Source organism: Somniosus microcephalus, chromosome 12, assembly GCF_052327205.1.
Source record: "Somniosus microcephalus isolate GS21.2 chromosome 12, FLI_Smic_1.0, whole genome shotgun sequence".
Classification (NCBI taxonomy): Eukaryota; Metazoa; Chordata; class Chondrichthyes; order Squaliformes; family Somniosidae; genus Somniosus; species Somniosus microcephalus.
The window spans coordinates 190,914,499-190,931,304 of NC_140998.1; the positions used below are offsets into that span (position 1 = coordinate 190,914,499).

Below are 16,806 nucleotides of genomic sequence, written 5' to 3' on the forward strand. Positions count from 1 at the left end.
AGCAAGATGAAAAACAATCAGCCAGACTTTCCACTGTCAAGACCTCTTCAGTGACCCTTGCTGAAATGGGCAGATGTGTGGACACCGGATAAGAACAATGATGTTCCGGCTAATAAACCACCTGTCACACTCTTTAGGCTGACACAAGAAGAATAGCCAATGTGAGGACCGATGACACTTTCAAAGAAGGAAGGGAGATGGAGGAGAAAATAGAGAAAATAAAGAAAGCAAAATATACAGGCAAACCCTGAAGTTCTACTGCATTCATTTAAAAATATTCTTCATTCATTTTGAACTTGGAAGAAATACGAGAGTTAGAAACATTTTCCAAAGCAAATCAATGTAGAACTTCAAAGGAAACACAATGATTGGTCCTGAAATTCCGTTCCCTACGGGTGTGTACGCAATGTGTACTCACCCGTAGGGCCAACGGAAGTGCCAGTTTTACGCATGCACTGCTCATGCGCTAGAAACTGGAACTTCCGTTCGAAGGAGAAAGGTCTTCACAGGTCAAACGCCTGCACCGGATAGGCAGCGCGTACGGCTGCAACTTCCGTTTTTTTCAGCAGTGCTTCAGTCCAGGTAAGTCTGAAACAGCTGCGCCTGGAAAAGCAGGCGCAAGGCCTGCTTTTAACAAGGTAAGAGGTGAAGAAAGTAAAAGTAAAAAAAATGTTTCCAGAGATTTATCATTTTAAAATACTTTAAAGAAAGGTAAATTTATTTTTAGCCCTGTTAAAATCTTCCCTAGATGCGGGTGAAGTGCCTGAGGATTGGAAAGTGGCAAATGTGACACCATTGTTCAAGAAAGGGTGTAAGGACAATCCTAGTAACTACAGGCCAGTCAATTTAATATCAGTGGTGAGTAAAGTTTTAGAAACAATAATCAAGGAAAAGATAATGGGCACTTGGATAGGTTTCAGCTAATTAAGGAGAGCCAACATGGATATGTAAAAGGCAGATCATGTTTGACTAATCAAATTAAATTTTTTGATGAAGTAACAGGTAGGATTGATGAAGGGAATGCAATGGATGTTGTCCACATGGATTTTAGGAAGGCATTTGACAAGGTATCACATAGAAGGCTGGTTAACAAAATTGAGGCTCATTGAATAGGTGGGTCAGTGGCAGCTTGAATAAGGAATTGGCTTAAGGACAGAAAACAGCAAGTTGTGGTAAATGGCTGTTTTCCAGACAGGAGGATGGTAGACAGTGGTGTTCCCAAAGGGTCAGTGCTGCGGCCACTGCTTTTTTTGATATATATAAATGACATGGATATTGGAATACAGAGTAGAATTTCTACATTTGCCGATGACACCAAAATTGGGGGTGTGGCAAACAGTGAGGATGATACCAATCGACTGCAACAGGACATAGAAAGGCTAGCAGAATGGGCAGACAAGTGGCAGATGGAATTTAATACAGAGAAGTGTGAGGTGATGCATTTTGGCAGAAGGAACAGGGAGAGGCTATATACACTTAATGGCACAGTTTTAAAGAGTGTGCAGGGACAGAGGGACCTGCAAGTTAATGTGCATAGGACCCTGAAGGTGGCAGGACATATTGAGAGAGTGGTTTGCAAAGCATATGGGCTTCATAAATTGAGGTAATGAGTACAAAAGTAGAGAAGTTATGCTGAACCTTTATAAAGCACTGGTTAGGCCACAACTGGAGTGTTGCATCCAGTTCTGGTCATCACCCTTTAGGAAGGATGTGAAGGCCCTTGAGAGGGTGAAGAGGAGATTTACCAGAATGGTTCCGGGCATGGGGGATCTTAGCTACAAGGACAGGTTGGAGAAGCTGGATTTGTTTTCATTAGAGATTGAGGGATGATTTGATAGAGGTGTACAAGATTATGATGGGTTTGGATAGGCTAGACGGGGAAAGGCTGTTCCCACTAGTTGATGTTACAAGGACTAGGGGACACAGATTTAAGGTTTTGGGCAAGAGATACAGGAGGGACGTGAGGGAAAACTTTTTTACGTAGCGAGTGGTGAGGATCTGGAACTCACTGCCGACGGAAGTAGTGGAAGCGGAGACACTCAGGCCTAGAAATTCAGTGGGCTGTGCCACCAGTTTGCGCCCAAAGAGGGCACTCAGTGGCTTTAGCGCCACTGGCCACACCTCCCGCGATATTTAGCGGGGCGCTAATGGCGGCGTTAGCCTGTAGCGCTGCGCCGCCACCGATGATGTCATCGGTGTGCGCAGCACCCCGCTCCCGCCCCGATGACCATATTTGGTCGCGCCCGCCTCTTTAACGCCGGTCGCAAATCGCGACCGGTTCACAGGGCCTACCTGTGGCGGTAGTGGCGCTAGTTAAGGTGGAGGTGCGGGGCGGCCGCTTTTTCGGCGGCCGCCTGCCAGCACCTCCGTCCCCGGCCTCCTAAACCCCCCCGCCCCCGCGGCATTGCCGGCTGTTTCCCGAGAGCCCGGCACTTCTCCTTGGTGCCAGGCTCATTTGCCGGCACTCGCGATCAGGGATCGCGCTGTTGCAGGCACCTCCCCCTTAACAGTGGGAGGAAGGCCTGCAGTACCGCAGCGTGCCGTGCTGCAGCGTGTGGCGCTGCAGCCCTTAGCGCGCCGATATTCAGGGTGAGCGCCCCAAGTGGGGCGCGGGGAGCCTCAAGTAGCGGCCCGCTTCCGTTTGGGGCGCAGAAACTGAATATCGGGATGGCGCAAGTGGCTCCGCTCGCAGCGGTAATTCCGGCGCCCAGGCGAGCTTGGCGCCCCAAACGGCGCCCAACTGAATTTTTAGCCCTCAATGTTTTCAAGGGGAGACTGGATAGGCACTTGAGGGAAATAAACTTGCAGGGCTATGGGGATAGAGCGGGGGAATGGGACTGACTGGATTGCTCTACAGAGAGCCGGCACGGACTCGATGTGCCGTTATGACTCTGTGACATGAGATAACAACCTCACATGGAGCTACTTCACCTCAGGCCACCATATATTTAAGAAAGGAGTGAAGCTCAATGGCAACTAACATTAGCTGTAAGCGCAGCTGTGCCAATCTAATAAGCTTTTTTGTGGTGTCGCTTTCAGAAGCAAAGCACCCTCGCCATATAGTGACCATCATATGCTTATATAGTGTATCTGAGAACACTGCTTTGTGGTGATGTGTACTATGAAAGAGAAAAAATAAATAAATACTGGACCAAGACTTTAAAAGATAAATTTAAAATTGAAATGAAGGTCACATACACATTGTATAAATGTAATACTGCATATTTGTTCTTGTGACAAAGACCTGTACAATTCATTATGAGTTGTGTTCTCCTTCATTCATAAAGAATTGTGTTCAGTAGCAACTTGTGCATAGTGCGTCCATAAATAATCTGCTTTTTGTTCACCCTGGAATTAAGGATGAGTAAATGGTACTTAAGAAAAAGGATCTATGATCGATTGTATTTTGAGGGAATTTTATGTGAACATCTCCATAGCATAATAACCTAATAATTGCTAGGTGAGCTCAGCTTTTCTCAGTGCTGAAATCTCTTAATTAGTGTGATTATTATATAAGCAGCCAAATTATTCACAAGATTAGCTTCATAAGCTTAAAGGACAATGTTTTGTCCTCTTGTCTCTGTATGTAGGGACTTGCCTTTGCTTTCAACCTGTTAGCATAAATTTTCAAAAATTCCCATTGAAAATGCTTGGACTATTCTAGTAGTGATCTCACTGTTCTCAAATGACACAGAGGCCAATACAGTTTTACAAGGGTGTCACCTTCACAAAATAATGACACCTGATTCAATTAATATGTTGAGTGTAAATGTTACATTTTAAGTGTGAATTATATGAAAATTTGTGAGCAGTTTAGTGATGATACTATGAACATTTGTTATATTTAACACCTCTGCTTATAGGTGTAGGAAATGCAATTTAATTATTTCTATTATGAAATTTTAAACTGCATCATTATTTGTATATATCTTAGTTTTGTTTTGTATTAGCATGGCACCAAAGTACTTTAGTATGGTGCCAAATGCTGCAGCCTTACCCATTTGAAAATGTTCATTTTCTCCCCTTCATGGTATATTGTGCCACCCACCATGAAAATATAAATGGATCACTGTTAGCGGATTTTCCCGTAGTAACTGTCGTAATAAAGGGTTGTTAGTCCAGCGACAATAACTCTGCTCAGCTTTTAGCCCGAGTAGTTTTATAATCAACAAGCTTTATTTGCATTGACTAATAAGAGTATTAGGTTTTATATAACTGTTCTACAATATTATATTAAATGGACAAGGTGACATGCAAATAATATAAACTGGTTCCCAGGCCTGGAGTAATCACGTTTGGCTCTCTAGGCTGCCTGCATTGCTGTGGCTTCCGACTGACCCTGAGAGTGCTCCGAACCCCAAGAGAACAACAGATTTTGGTTCCTAAGGCCTCAAGCGACCAGCTCCAGCCCTCCAGGCTCCTGACCACCCCGATAATGCTCTGCTCGTGGAGGGTGGGAGGAGCAGGTCGGAGGGAGACAGGTTCTATTCTTATACTATCGGATACCTTGGGCTGTGCCTACGTACAACATAATATGTAGGTGCACGTTTGCAGAGGCCGCATATTTAGGTGTTTACCCCGCTTCTAATCTTTTCGGCCTCCAATTCTGTTCCACAAGTTTTGTTTATTGTACTTTTAAGTATGTAGGCCAATCTTTATCCTTTACTGTGGTATATGGTGTCTTGGCCATTTCTTGACCTGGGTGTTTATTATTCTGTCTACTTTCCAAACGGTCTTTGGTCATACATTAGCTAGAGAGCTAAAAATGCTAACCAAAGCTTGCTGGGATACTTCGACTATTTTAAGATATTCTAACAATCACCAAATTCATCTTCATGGGCCCTACCAATTGCTGTATGAGTCTAGCTGGGAATGGGTGATGAGGTTGTGAATCATACAAATTAATTTATTTTTCTTTCCTCTCATTAGATATCTTTGCACTTCTGCCAACCTAGAAAACCAGCAAAAGCTGGCCATCAGTTTCAAAAAAAATGATGTTGTCTCGGAAAAGCTGACAATTCAAGAACAGCCCCTGATTATAGGGAATCAAGTCTGAAAACAAGTAATTGTACTGAAATTGCAATGGGACACTTGCTTTTTGTAACTTAAGCTGCAGATGAAAAGTTTCATCACTTCTAGTGCACAGAAAAAATATAATTCCATGGAAATGTATTTTGCAACAGTGGTGAAATTGGACATTGCGGAAAGCATTTGCAAGTGCTGAAGGTGTAAGATTTATTTTCTGCAGGGAATCTAGGGGCGTGCCACCTCTGGAAAAATTTGATTTTTCACACTTTTTTTGATGCACTATCAAAAATTTTGGAGTACACTTTGCGCTAAAAATAACTTATCCTGTAAGGGTTAAGGATATTTTAAATATGAAATTAAAACAGCAGTTACAAGTGATGTATAACCATCAAAAATTATGCATTGAGTGGAGGACTTAAAAGCTGGCTGACAGAAACACTACATATGAGACAGGGTTATTTGGTAATCTCAAAGTAAAGGATCCTCTGGGGAAGAGTAATCATAATATCATAGAATTTCACATTGAGTTTGAGAGTGAAATACTTCAGTCCGAAACGAGAGTCTTAAACTTAAATAAAGCCAATTACATAGGTATGAGGGGCGAGTTGGCTAAGATAGATTGGAAAATTAGATCAAAAGGTATGAAGGTAGATAAGCAGTGGAAAACATTTAAACATCAACATTCTCAATGAAAATACATTCCATTGAGAAGTAAAAACTCCACGGGAAAAGTACTTCATCCGTGGCTAACTGAAGAAGTTAAGGATAGTATTAGATTATAAGAAGAGGCTTATAATATTGCGAAGAATAGTAGTAAGCCTGAGGATTGGGAGAGCTTTAGAAACCAACAAAGGATGACCAAAAAATTGATAAAAAGGGAGAAAATAGATTATGAGAGTAAACTAGCAAGAAATATAAAAGCAGATTGTAACAGCTTCTACAAGTATGTAAAAAGGAAGAGAGTATCAAAAGTAAATGTTAGTCCCTCAGACACTGAGACCGATGAAATTATAATGGAGAATAAAGAAATGGCAGAGAATTTAAACAAATATTTTGTATCTGTCTTCAGAGTAGAAGACACAAAAAGCATACCAAAAATAGTGGGGAACCAAGGGGCTAATGGGAATGAGGAACTTAAACTAATATCTGTTGGGGAAAAGTACTTGAGAAACTAATGGGACTAAAAGCCGACAAATCCCCTGGACCAGATGGCCTACATCCTAGGGTTCTAAAGAGGTAGCTGCAGAAATAGTGGATGCATTGGTTGTGATCTTCCAAAATTCCCTTGATTCTAGAACAGTCCCAGCAGATTGGAAGGTAGCAAATATAACCCTGCTATTCAAGAAAGGAGGGAGAGAGAAAACAGGGAACTACAGGCCAGTTAGCCTGACATCAGTCATCAGGAAAATGCTGGAATCCATTATTAAGGAAGTAGTAACAAGGCATTTAGAAAATCATAATATGATTAGGCAGAGTCAACACGGATTTATGAAAGGGAAATTGTGTTTAACAAATTTTTTTGAGAATGTAACTAACAAGGTAGATAAAGGGGAACCAGTGGTTGTAGTACATTTGGATTTCCAAAAGGCACTTGATAAGGTGCCACATAAAAGGTTGCTAAAAGGATAAATCTTCATTTAGAAAGACACAGATTAATCAAGGATAGTCAGCACGGATTTGTTAAGGGAAGGTCGTGTCTGACAAATTTGATTGAATTTTTTGAGGCGGTAACAAGGAGGGTAGATGAGGGTAGTGCATTTGATGTAGTGTATATGGACTTTAGCAAGGCTTTTGATAAGGTTCCACATGGCAGACTGGTCACGAAGTTAAAAGCCCATGGGATCCAGGGCAAAGTGTCAAGTTGGATTCAAAACTGGCTCAGAGTCAGGAAGCAGAGGGTAATGGCTGATGGGTGTTTTAGTGACTATAAGGCTGTTTCCAGTGGGGTTCCACAGGGCTCAGTACTAGATCCCTTGCTTTTTGTGGTATATGTCAATGATCTAGACTTGAATATAGGGGGTATGATTAATAAGTTTGCAGATGATACTAAAATCGGCTGTGTGGTTGATACTGAAGAAGGAAGCTGTAGACTGCAGGAAGATATCAATAAATTGGTCAGGTGGGCAGAACAGTGGCAAATGGAATTCAATCCGGAGAAGTGTGAGGTAATGCATTTGGGGAGGGCTAACAAGGAAAGGGAATACACATTTAAATGGTAGGACACTGAGTAGTGTAGAGGAACAAAGGGACCTTGGAGTGCATGTCCACAGATCGCTGAAGGTAGCAGACCAGGTAGATAAGGTGGTTAAGAAGGCATACGGAATGCTTGCCTTTATTAGCTGTGACATAGAATACAAGAGCAGGGGGGATATGCTTCAACTGTATAAAACACTAGTTAGGCCTCAGCTAGAGTACGGCGTGCAGTTCTGGTCACCACATTTCAGGAAAGATGTGATTGCACTAGAGAAGGTACAAAGGAGATTTACAAGGATGTTGCCGGGAGTAGGGAATCTAGCTATGAGGAAAGACTGGATAGGCTGGGTTTGTTTCCCTTGGAACAGAGGAGGCTGAGGGGAGACCTTATTGAGGTGTATAAAATTATGAGGGGCCTAGATAAAGTGGATAGAAAGGACCTATTTCCCTTAACAGAGGGGTCAAAAACCAGGGGGCACAGATTTAAAGTAATTGGTGGAAAGTTTAGAGGGGGGTGAAGGGGAAATTTCTTCACCCAGAGGGCTTTGGGGGTCTGGAACTCACTGCCTGAAAGGTTGGTAGAGGCAGAAACCCTAACCACATTTAAAAATACTTGGATGTGCACTTGGGATGCTGTAACCTGCAGGGCTATGGACCAAGAGCTGGGAAGTGTGGTTAGGCTAGATAGCTCTTTGTTGGCCAGTACGGACACGATGGGCCGAAATGGCCTCCTTCCATGCTGCAACTTTCTATGATTTCTATGAAATAAAAGTGAAAGCAAGTATACCCCAACAGTGAGCCTCTTACAGAGTGAAGGAACAGAGAGATCGAGGAGTGCAGATATACAGAGCTCCAACGATGGGGAAAAATGGCGATAAAAAGACAAAAGGGATATTGAGCTTTATACAGAATTTGCTGATTATCTAATGTAAAATTTGTACAAGAGATTGGTTAGGCCCACAGTTGGAACATTGCGTGCAGTTTTGGACACCCCACTACAGGAAGTATATTAGAGCCAAGGAAAGGATAGGATTATTTCAATAGAGGAGGAAGTTAGAAGACATTTTTGCCACATAGCGGGTTATTACAACGTGGAATAATTTACCCCAAGTGACTATTATGGCAGAGTCAATAAGGTCATTTAAAAGCAAATTGAATAAGTTTTGAAAATATAAAAGAATATGGGGAAAGGGCAGTGAAATCGACAGACAGCTGCAGTGAAAAGCTAGCATGATTGGTCTAATTGTCACTTTCTGTGCTGCAAATTCCATGATTCTATTAACTCCTTGATATATTGCTGAAAGATCAATATTTGGAAATAATTCCACTGGACCATCTCAACCTTACTAATAACCTATTTATTTCACCAGAGAAAGACCTTAGTCATTCATGAATTATCAATTATCAGGTCTTGCTAACTTGTGGAACAGTCAGAGTATTTTACGGTTGCCATTATGTAGCCTCAACTTATTGAAAATTACACAGTGCTTATGAAAACATTTATGAATCAGTCATTTTCACTGAAATTCACAGCAAAAAACATCCACTTACTTGTAAGGTTTTTGCGGAAGAATGCGGATTTGAGTCTTGTCCAGTTTTTTCTTCAATTTGTTCCGTCCTGCCACTGTGTTTGCCTTTGCCTTCTTATTTGTTTTATCAAACCCAATCACCTGTTCAGCAAGATGTGGAATGGAATAATGGCTGCCTTTCTTGTCACCAATTTTAGGGAAGTGTGGAGAACCATTTCTCTTCTCTTCTGCAAGTCTGGACAGAAGTTCTTTAAATACTGTGTAAAAGGCATAACATTGAATTAACCAAAGAAGTTTTCTGATCACTGATGATTTTTTTGATTTTATAACCAAAGAGGTTTCTGCTACAACACAGATTTCAGGGGGGAAAATCTGTACAATGCTATATTCGGAACTCATACAAGAACCATAGAATTTATATGGCCAGTACAATCAATAGCTGACAGGTGCAATGCACATCATTGACATTGAAGCTGAAAAGACTTGAAACTCAATTTATTACACGTGCTCTGGTGCAAAGCACAATATAATAATTGAATGGAAAACGGAGTACGAGTTAGGTGGTCTCACTCACTGCATTCAACAACTTCTTATGCATTATCCTTCTATAATGAGTGAAATTCCTCAGATAATGAAGCAATCCGTGGCCACATCCAGCAATACCTGGACAATATCCAGGCTTGGGCTGATAAGTGGCAAGTAACATTCATGCCACACAAGTGCCAGGCAATGACCATCTTCAATAAGAGATGGTCTAACCACTACCCTGTGACATTCAATGGCATTACCCCCACCATCAACAACTTGGGGATCCCCCTTGAAAAGAAACTTAACTGGACCATCCACATACTGAGGCTACAGGAGCAGGTCAGTGTAATGATCAATAACATGTCATTCTATAGTGGACACTAGGTGGAGCCGTAGAGCTGTGTAGAACTGTATATAGCTGTATGTATAAGACTACACTACCCAGCTGTATATATATTAAGACTACATTACTCATGAGGCACTAGGCTACCCACAAGGCAACAGTCAAGATGGAAGCCTCTACAGATACTGTACCTAGTCCACATGGGCTCAATAAAAGTGTCTAGCAAAAGCTCGCTGTGTTCATAATAAGAATGTCTATTTATTAATGAACATAAGAGTCAGAGGCTGGGTATTCTGCGGCAAGTGACTCACCCCGTGACGACCCAAAGCCTTTCCACCACCTACAAGGCATAAGTCAGGAATCTGATGGAATACTCTCCACTTGCCTGGGTGAGTGCAGCGGCAACAACACTCAAGAAGCTCGACACCATCCAGGACAAAGCAGCCTGCTTGATTGGCACCCCATCCACCACGTTAAACATTCACTCCCCCCACCACCAGCACTACCAGGCTACAGTGTGGACCATCTACAAGATGCACAGCAGCAACTCGCCAAGGCTTCTTCGACAGCAGCTCCCAAACCCGTGCCATCTCGCATCTAGAAGGACAGGGGCAGCAGACGCATGGGAACACCACCCCTTCCAAGTCACATCCTGACTTGGAAATATATCATCGTTCCTTCATCGTCGCTGGATCAAAATCCTGGAACTCCCTCCTCAACAGCCCTGTGGGAACACCTTCACCACATGGACTGCAGCGGTTCAAGGTGGCTCAAGGACAATTCGATGGGCAATAAATGCTGGCCTTTCCAGCGACGCCCACATCCTGAGAATGAATACAAAAAGATGAACCAACAGGGTGTGAGTGATGGGTTTTTCTGTGGTATAGACTTCTTGGAACTGGATCAAGATGGCCTAAATTCATTTTGTGTAGGCCCCTTACATTCAGCAGTAACGACTCAGTCCGTCAGTCCAGCGTGGATTTTAATCCTGGTCCTAGAAGTGGAATGATTATGTGCTACATTAATGCAGCATCCAGTCCAGACATTGCTGAACAATCCCTGAGGCCGTTCCTTATCAATGCACTGCAAACACAGCAACCGAAGTGCGACTGTGCGGAGGCTTTTTGGATGCACTACAATCATTACTAAACAAAGCTTTGGTATCAGGGTACAACTGATTTATAAACAGTTGCTAAATATTAAAATGATTCAACAGCCAAACACAGGCTAAACCACAGGGAAGGAAGATTGGACAAAAAAATCTTAACTGGGTCTTCTAGAGCAACAACTGAAGGGGACTGGTTATCCACTGAGCCTCAGAGAGACCAGGAAACGAGGCAGGAAATAAATACTTCTTTAATTTACAATATCTGCAATAGCACCCAGAATATCACTTCACACCACTGCATCATTATTTCAGTCAACCATATATCTTTGCTGGTCTTAAGAAATGCAGCTACTGTGAAAATAATGTATATTAAAAAAAACTGTTCATGTAAATTGCAGCTATGAAATTATAGCTGTATATAAAAACCCACCAAACAAGTTTGTTTTCACAGTGATAGACAAATGAGTGTTGTTCCTAAGAATTTCCAAGGCTTTAGGTAGCTGAATATTCTTAAAGTTTTGTCCATTGACTTCCAGTATCTGAAAAACAAGATAGCCTTTACTCTTGATTGGCGTCAAATGTGTAATTAAATTTCAAAAGACTGTCATACAAGCTAACATTGCCATTCCTGCGTTCCATTTTCTCCTTCAGAACTGTTATAGGTCAGTGAGAAAATCCCAAAAGCATAATTCTAAAAACATTGGCCCAGACATTCCGATCCCTACAGGTGGGTACACGCTGTATACCCACCCGTAGGGACATCGGAAATGCCTGTTTCAGGCATGCAGACTGCTCTCGACAGATCGGACGCCTGCCCTGGAGAAGGGCCTCTGCGGGCAAATCGTTTTCTGGAGCCCCTCTGCCCGCAGATAACCTTTAGAATTCTTACGCCTGGTAAAAGCAGGCGTAAGGCCTCGTTTTACCAGGATAAGAGATGAACATTTTTTTTTTTAAATTTCAGTGATTTATCATTTAAAAATACTTTTAAAAAAGTGAAATTTATTTTTAGCCCTGTAAAAAACTTTAATTATTTGTTTAAAATATTAAATTTATTGTAATTTCAATTAATTTTAAAAATGTGCTTTAAAAAAATGTATTTAATGTTTTGAAGTGTTTTTGGGGTGATCTCCATTGATATATTTGACAGGTCTATCTGTCAAGTGTATGAAGGGAGATTCCCTTCTTTGATTGTCTCCCCATGGCCCACGTGATCCCAGGGACACTTGCGAACCACATGCACCCCTGGGATACGTAGGCCCTACACACTTGGAGTTCGAGAGGCCCAGCATCGGAACTATACAAACCTCGGGAGCCCTCAGGTAAGTGCATAGATTTTTTCTATGTAAATGTCACAATAAGGAGACAAAATTCTGAAAGGCTTTAGAAAGGCTCAAAAATATCTCAATACCAACTTGTATTTATATAGTGCCTTTCACATAATAAAACGTCCCAAGGCACTTCACAGGAGCGTTATAAAACAAAATTGGACACCGAGCCATATAAGAGCATATTAGGGCAGATGACCAAAAGCTTGGTCAAAAAAGTAGGTTTTAAGGAGCATCTTAAAGGAGGAAAGAGTGGTAGAGAGCCAGAGAGATTTAGGGAGGGAATTCCAGAGTTTAGGGCCTAGGCAGCTGAAGGCACAGCTACCAATAGTTGAGTGGTTAAAATCGGGGATGCTCAAGAGGCCAGAATTAGAGGAACACAGATCTCTCGGAGGGTTGTGGGGCTGAAAGAGATTACAGAGATAGGGAGTGGCAAGGCCATGGAGGGATTTGGAAACAAGGAGGAGAATTGTAAAATCGAGGCCATCCGATCTTGAAATGATTTCAACCCATTAAGAGACTTTTGCCAAGACTTAACCAACAGAAGATTAAGAAATGACAGGGAAAATTGAAAGGAAAAGAAACCCCATACACAGGCAGGAATCTGCAGGCAAGTGAAAGAGCAGCCAACACCCAACTCTCTGTTTAATGGCTGCTAATTGGAAATAGCACTGCATAAGATGGTAGGAAGGAAGGATTGCCTACTGTGCCACTCCACAGCAGCATCCTTTAAAGTTCATATTGCAGCATGCCTGAAAGGTGTTAGAGGTAAGTTTGAAGTCGCACCAGACTGGCACTAATGGCTGCGCCAATCTTTTGCTGCATCTTGGAGGATGTAGCTGCATAGGTGGGTGAGCACAGATCATCGTTTGTGCAGACTTTCCTTCTTTGCATCACTTCAGTGGTTTTCCTCCATTAGTACCAGTAATGGTACTGGGGGAAACAAAATAGAATAAATGGCACAAAGACTTATGACAAGCTAAGTGCCAAAAAGGAAAATAAAACAGGCCAGAAACGGTCTAAAAACTGCTGAATGAATTCTTTTACTGGCTCTACTTATTTTCCTATGCAATTCAGTTCCCTAGGAACTGTGGATGTCTATTTATATAAGCAAAATTTGGAAGTGCCATGCACCCAGTGTGAAGGCTTTAAAAAGACATGGGAGGCATTATTATACCACCCACTGCCTGGCCATGCACGCCACATGCAAAAGGGGCAGAGACCCAGCATTGCAGATCTCGGAGCCTTTTTCTGTGCCATAGCACTGTGAACTGGTGCACAAAGGAAGTTGACGAGATGAAAATCGACCCTCAAGAGATAGTAGGCCTTTTCATAAATAAAACAAAGATTTTCTTTTTCAAATCAGTGGTCTCCCAATCTTTCTCAATGCCAGCAACCAAAAAGTCCCAAAATTTGCCAGACCTTCAACCATTTGTATCCTCCTGGGCATTTGCCCTGGCATTTATTCTTTTGTAAATGACCTTTAGTAAATGAAGACTTGACATGGCGCGCAGGAGCCTATAGTCGATGCTGACACCTTTCTGATAGGGAAACATATACAGGAAACTTTCGATTAACCGGCACCTAAATAACCGGAAATGTCGGTTAACCGGCAAAATTCAGGAGTAGGTTCAGGTAACTTTTATTACTTGCCTTCCTCCATGTGTTGCTGTGCAAAGGTGTGGCTGCAGCTGTTGCTAAGCTACAGAGACGCTTGCAACTTGTGGCCATTGTTTTGAACCTGTTGAAGCAACAGGGTTTGTTGCTTTATACGGAGCTCTCAGCTCCGTATCTTTTACTATAGCTTTCGGTTATCCGGAATTTTTGATGAACCGGCACCACGTCGGTCCTGTCCGTGCCGGATAAAAAAAGTTTCCTGTATTGATAAGTGAATGGTCAGCTTGAAGGGATAATTACTAGTCATACCCCGGATCAGGCATATTCCTCGGATATTCACTTTCAACTAAAGTTTGTGCTTGCCAAATCCTAAAGACGCTTAATTGGGTCTAAAGGTCCGGACTATCTCTCCCTAAAGGAACAACCTGAAAATGTTACCATCCGGACACTTTTAATAAGTTTAGCTAGACTGTAACGTTCCAGATATGATGAGGGTCCGGAAAACTCCCCCAGAGTTCTGTAACTCCTCACCAAAGAGTGTACAGAGATTGAGTTCACGAGTTTGATACAGAAGTATTATATGAGACAATTCTAAAAATATATAGATTTATTAAAGAACCGACATGTAATTTACAGTTGGTGAATCAATCGCAACATTAACAGTTCCAAAAAGAGAAAGCTTTACAATCTTATCAGAGATCCTTACTCTCAGATCTTAATTTTGCTACAGCTTTGTAGTTCTTCGTTTTATTCAGGATATCCACCAAAATCAAATACAGTACCTTTGATCCCCAAGGTACAAAGAGTTGTAGACTTACAGAGCCTGCCTCTGAAGTCGAGAATCACTTTGCCCCTTTACAGCGAGTCTACTATCCCATTTGAGAGTTCAATATTTATACCCTTTTCCAGTGGTATTTCCTTTAAGGTTTTCTGCTGATGTAAGCTAATTATCTTTAGTCATTTTTCTGCTGACTTCTGCAATTCTTAGTCACCTCAGCTGGTAGCAATACAGAATCATGTCTCTTCTCTAGGTGTTGTAAGTTTACCATAAAAAACGGTGTAACAGCAGGTGCGTTTTATTTGATGTCATTTTTACTAAGGCAGATGTTTGTGCTTCTTTACGAAGTGTAAATTAGAACACCTTGTACAGGGTGAACCATTGTTTGTTTCCAAAGATTCAGACTGTCAGGACCCTTTAACCTTCTGTTGCAATAAGGTTATTGATTCAGTGTCAACAACTGTCTTATCTCTATAGCCAGAATGCTATCACAGCTTTTCCATAGTTAAGGTTTCTAGATTTCCAAACCCAGTTTGTCATGTTTTAATAAGGCCAGAATTCTTTCATCGAATGGTGTATTTTTCTGAATAGGTTTTGTGGCTTATTCCTTCACAAGCTCACCACACCATCCCTGGAGAAAATGATAACAAGGGATGACGTCTTTCAAATCTCATACTTACAGTTAGCAGGAGCACAGAAACTTGTGGTAAAATTATGCTTGGGTATCAATGGGCTGTCACAGTTATCTTATAGACTGATGCATATTCCAGTAATTCTGGTTATCAATGGAATATTTAATTCTGCATCAGAAAAGCTCAGAGCTCCAGACAACAAGGTCTGAGAGACTATTCAACAGTCAACAGCAATGAGGTGTGACGTTTTGCCGCTGACATTCTGTGCAGACATTTAATACATTTGTTGGCAGAAATTATTTTTTTCCATAAAAATTATTTAAAGAAAAAGCAAGACAAACCTGATCACCACGTTTCAGCCCAGCTTCAGTAGCTTTGCTACCAGGCTCTACGCTGTCTAGGAAAATCCCAAAACCTTTCTCAGTGCCTCCCAACAGGATAAATGGCAAAGGGGCTTCTTGTGATGGCTTCATTAGAGTTATTAGCCGCTGTTTGGCCTTAACTGTACAAGCGATTTTCAACAGTCTGAGCTGACGACCCATTTTCTACACAACATAAAAAAATATCATTTACAAACTGAAATTCAACTTCTGATGATAGTTGTTTAATGTTTCTTAAGAGAGGGGGCTTCAAAAATAATCAGGTGTTAACTACCTTAAATGAGATAACTAACCTCTTGTTCCAAATTGTTTTCAAGTTCTTCTAGAAATGCGGTCATTGCAGGATTGCCTTCAAAACCATTGAAGTGACTGTTTACCCACAGCAATACTACCCGTGTAACCTGGAAAGTATTCAGAGAAATGTATTTTGCACCATTAAAGGCATTGTATGCTTGATGTATGCAACATATGCTGACTTAACTTCAATGTAGAGAATTAAGAATGTGCAAATGAAGCTTCCCTTCCCTTCCTCGACTTCTCTGTCTCCATTTCTGGGGATCGGCTATCAACCAATATTCACTCTAAGCCCACTGATTCCCACCCTGCTTCCTGTAAGGACTCGATTCCATTCTCCCAGTTTCTTCATCTCCGTTGCCTCTGTTCTGACAATGCCATCTTCCGCACAAGTGCATCCGATATGTCTTCCTTTTCCCTCAACCGAGGATTCCCCTCCACCGCGCTTGACATGGCCCTCGACCGTGTCTGTTCCATTTCCCGCACTTCTGCCCTCACCCCTTCCCCTCCCTCCCAGAACCATGATAGGGTTCCCCTTGTCCTCACCTTCCACCCCACCAGCCTCCACATTCAACGGATCATTCTCCGCCATTTCCGCCACCTCCAGCGTGATCCCACCACCAAACACATCTTCCCCTCCCCTCCCCTTTCAGCATTCCAAAAGGGACAACTCCCTCCGCCACACCCTGATCCACTCCTCTATCACCCCCAAAAGCCCCTCCTCTTCCCACGGCACCTTCCCATGCAAGTGCTGGAGATGCTACACCTGCCCTTTTACTTCCTCTCTTCCCACTGTCCAGGGCCCCAAACACTCCTTCCAGGTGAAACAGTGATTTACTTGTACTTCTTGCAATTTAGTAGACTGTATTCACTGCTCATGATGCAGTCTCCTCTACATTGGGGAGACCAAACGCAGATTGAATGACCGCTTTGTGGAACACCTGTGTTCAGTCCGCAAGCGTGACCCCGAGCTTCCGGTCGCCTGTCACTTTAACTCTCCGCTCCATTCCCACTCTGACTTCTCTGTCCTCGGCCTCCTACACTGTTCCAA

The 16,806-nt window shown here is 42.3% G+C and overlaps 1 pseudogene across 1 annotated transcript in view; it reads right to left on the reverse strand.

Moving 5' to 3' along the window:
- Positions 1-16,806, reverse strand: part of LOC147109798 (rap guanine nucleotide exchange factor 2-like) — a 97,258-nt pseudogene that overhangs the window by 64,951 nt on the left and 15,501 nt on the right. The window contains exons 3-5 of the transcript XR_015080154.1: positions 15,423-15,626; positions 11,160-11,268; positions 8,773-9,007 (exon numbers count right to left, since the gene is read on the reverse strand). The product of XR_015080154.1 is annotated as a rap guanine nucleotide exchange factor 2-like (transcript). The remainder of the gene's footprint in view (positions 1-8,772; positions 9,008-11,159; positions 11,269-15,422; positions 15,627-16,806) is intronic.